This window comes from Empidonax traillii, unplaced genomic scaffold, assembly GCF_003031625.1.
Source record: "Empidonax traillii isolate 1590-97213 ecotype Southwest subspecies unplaced genomic scaffold, ASM303162v1 scaffold90:size2128546, whole genome shotgun sequence".
Taxonomy (NCBI): Eukaryota; Metazoa; Chordata; class Aves; order Passeriformes; family Tyrannidae; genus Empidonax; species Empidonax traillii.
The window spans coordinates 1,262,535-1,266,369 of record NW_020955283.1 but is presented as its reverse complement, the minus strand read 5'-3'; the positions used below and the strand labels follow the sequence as shown (position 1 = coordinate 1,266,369).

The 3,835-nt window shown below is 39.2% G+C and overlaps 1 protein-coding gene across 1 annotated transcript in view; it reads right to left on the bottom strand.

The window, feature by feature from the left end:
* Positions 1–2,745: 2,745 nt before the first annotated feature.
* The window catches only part of MINDY2 (MINDY lysine 48 deubiquitinase 2), a 28,496-nt gene continuing 27,406 nt past the window's right edge, over positions 2,746–3,835 (bottom strand). The window contains exon 10 of the transcript XR_003570991.1: positions 2,746–3,020. The gene's annotated coding sequence lies outside the window, so the exon portion shown is untranslated. The remainder of the gene's footprint in view (positions 3,021–3,835) is intronic.

Genomic DNA, 3,835 nt, shown 5'->3' with positions numbered 1-3,835 from the left:
TAAAAAAAAAAAAAAAAAAAAAAAAAAAAAAAAAAAAAAAAAAAAAAAAAAAGCTAAACTGAGGTGAAATTTTCCAAACTGCTTGGCATAACATTAACTTTGAAAAGCTACAGCTGCAGTTTTAACTCAAAAAGCCTGTGCAAGTTTTACTAATGGCTTCAAGAAGAAAAGAGAGCATGAACTTGGAGACAAACTAAGCATCACATTATTCCATCCAGCTCTGTGATGGAGAACCTCAGTTTATCTGAGCTAAAGGCTTGGGCTCAGGAGACACTGGTGGATCACTCCCCAGATTTGTTTCACTTATGCTGGATGGGACCTAAACTGAACTTGGGTCAGCACTAAAGGGCAGCTCTAGGGAGCAACTAAAAAAAATAATAAAACTTGGCTGAGTTTGTGTCCCTGTCCACCCCCAGGATCTGTTATGTACATTTGGCTTAGTGTTTGACTGTTTCAAACAACCCTATTTCCTTCTCTTTTGGCCTCAACAAACTACAGACACACCAGCAGCCCCTGCTCCCCTGAATGCACGAGTGGGCTGAGATGGGAGCATCTGCAGTGCCTGAGCTCGTGTTACATCAACAGATCCCACTGAGAGCAGCAGCTGCCTTTGTTTTTAGCATACTGTTATAAAGCATTATTTGTAAGGGTGCTGTTCATACTAAGCTGGCAAACTTTTCACTTATTTGGAGTGCTGGAACTTCACGTGAATCATTCCCTACAGATTTCTCAAACCTAGCTCTAGTTTGTTGGAAATTTTTGTGTGCTGCCCAAAGAGGCAAGCATGGGATCTTGACTTTCTAATGATAATTAACTAGAGTGTTAAAGGTTTTAACCCTGAAAACCAAGGAATTGCCCCTTTCAGCACATGAAGCTTCTCCATGGACACAAGTAATCCTACAAAGCAGAGAAGGAATGATGAAGGCAAGTTCTCTAGAGCCACATAAAGAGAGCTCAGAGTAAGAGGAGCTGACACGGACCAACACTGAACAGTAGGCAACTGACATTTAATAAAAATATTTTGACTTGTTCGAGGGTCAGAACAGCTCATCTTGCCTGTGAAGTGTGACAGAGTGAAGTGCAGTGCATACAGTGCCAACCCTCTCGGAAATGAGCGTGCTGGGCATTACCTAGGTGAGAAAATCTGGCCCCTGCAAGCTGTGCCACAGCTATTTGTGTCCAAAGTAACAGCAAAATTAAGGACAAATCCCTAAACCATCTCAAGAGGTAGCATAGAGATTTTTATGTTCCAGCCTCTCTCTCCTCCTCAGCATTTCCCCGTGCACTTCTTTCCCATCAAAGCAGGTGACAGCTGAGATTAAATCCTTTGCTCTTCTACTGGACAACGATAAGAACAAGCTGTGAATAAGGAGCTACACAGAAACACTCTGGAATGAACACCAGAGAGAGATCTGTGTATGGGATTTTGTGTGAGAAGGTGTCACTCAGTGTTCCCACTCAGCACTAACAGTCTGTTGCAGTTATGCTTAATAACAAAAGGACCTGAACTCATCACAACAGGAACTGCCATTGTCGGTCCTTGCACTTAACAGTTGCTGGCACTGGACTATAGGAACACCTTCCAGTGTTCGATTTTCCTTGTGACCGAGGTCTTGTTTGTCACAGAACAGGTGGAAGGAATGTGAGCACTCCCTTGCAGCCAAACTACAGCTTGTTAATTTTGCTCTTCTCTAAGATGCTTTCTAATGAGGATACTGCACCTATTAATGTGAATTTCCTGAGGCACCTGCTGTTTAAGGTTACAACTTTTTAAAAGTCTACTTTTATATAAAATAAAGAAGCTCTTAATTCAGTAGGTTGTATTTAAGGATGGAGCTTGTATAGATTCTCTAATAAGCATCCTACTGCCAAGAGCTGATCCAAGCAATGAGCTGACTTTGGGTTACAGAACTAGTGTAGCAGGAAAGAAGACAGGTTCAGTTAAAAGTACATCAGCTTCACCTTTTACTCGACTATTTCCTGCTGAGTGCACAAAAAAATTTGCATTTCAAGAACTCAAACTGCCTTTTATTACATACTGGAAAAATTGTTTTCAAGAGCTTGTGTATACAAGTTTGAAGGAACACGACAATAATGTGAAATACCAGCTGAGGGAGAGACTGCCTGGCAAGCCCTGCTCACACACACAGCTCCCTCTGCTCACACAGAGCCTGTGCTTGCCTTGGAGCTCCTGGGCCTGGGACCCAGCAGGGCAGCTCTGAGGGACGCTCTGGACACAGCAGTTGTTACATTAATGGACAGCTACAAACCACAGGTTTTTGCATTGTGTTTAAGTGAATTGTCAGGAATGCCGATTTCATCCTCTGGTGTTACAATCTTCCCTTGGATCTGCTTTGTGGGGTGGCCAATTCCACAAGTGTCACAAGAAAAGGGGGGTATTGGAGCATTTACAAAGTGCCTTAAAAAACATTTATCGCTACGGTAGTGCTCAGGTTTTTGCTAATTTTAAGAATACGTGGATGTAGCTTTTTTTTTTAATATGTCACAGCTATAATGCAACAAACAAAATTCTATGATTCTGTTTTCTGTGCTAGCTGCTATCTAGTGGAAAACAAGCTCTACTCTACTTTTCTGGACACTTCCATATATATTATGTAGGTATTTGGAGAATATGCATGCTAAAGTGTATAAACAGATTTAAGGTATAAATCTGTACCCTTTTGCCAGAACATAAGCTTGAAAAAAAAGGGCAAATTAAGTAAACAGAAGTAGATACTGTTTTTCTGGTACTCCATGACTACTATATTGTGCAATATTGTTTTCCAAGCTCACTGTTATACAGGTAAAAGCAACTCTGTTCGGTTTTGCTGATCCTGTGTGACATTTGCTTTTGGAATGGTTAGTCTCAGTAGGGCATAAATTAAGTTTCCAGCTGTCTTTCATTTTGGGTATTAGGAAGCTCATCTGCTTGTAAGTTTTGCTACTAAAATGTTCAACTTGTGCAGAACAATGCCCTAGATTTCAGGAATTCTTTACTTTTTTTTCCAAAGCTTCAAGACCTGTAAAGAAAAAAGGATATTAACAGAGGACTGTTTCCATAGAATGCCTGCCATCTCAGATACCCTGAAACCCTTTTCTCTGTTATTGTGAGAGAAACTGAATTGTCTGGGAGTCCCAACTCCATGATGAGCATTGCATTTAACTCCTCCTCCTCTGTGACCAAATGGCAATAATTCCTGTTACTGCAGAATATTGGGTTTCAGGCACATCTGTCTCAAAGTGGAAATGTTACATGAATTCTTCTAATAAGAGCAAGTATCTGAGGCAAAGAGATGTATTCCATAACCACAACAGCTAGATTTGTTCCAAAAGGAAAGTGGCAATACTGCCACTGAAAATAATAACAAACACTTAGCTTGACATATTTATTTTTTCAAGGTCAATAAATAAATGTAAATACACAAATTGGGAAAAATCTTAGTAACAGAATGTTTTTAAACAACATTCTGGCTTTAAAGTCTCTGTTATTGACACTACTGGAGTAGTTTCTGAACTGCTTAAAATAGCTAAGTCATTATGTTGGTGATCCTCCATCATATTAATTTGTTTGAAGAAGTTAGGCTGCTGCAAAGGAAAAAAGACATCAACCTTTGCTTTGACATAGAAAATGGTCTGAACTGCACACATTAAGTACTAAAATTACTTTTCTGGATGTGACTTTTCTAGAGAAGAGACATTTCAAAATGTACAGTTTACATTAGAGACCTCCTACTGTTCATTACCTCATCATTATAAAAGGGAAGTTGTAACAAAAGTAAAAAAAAAAAAAAAAAAAAAAAAAAAAAAAAAAAAAAAAAAAAAAAAAAAAAAAAAA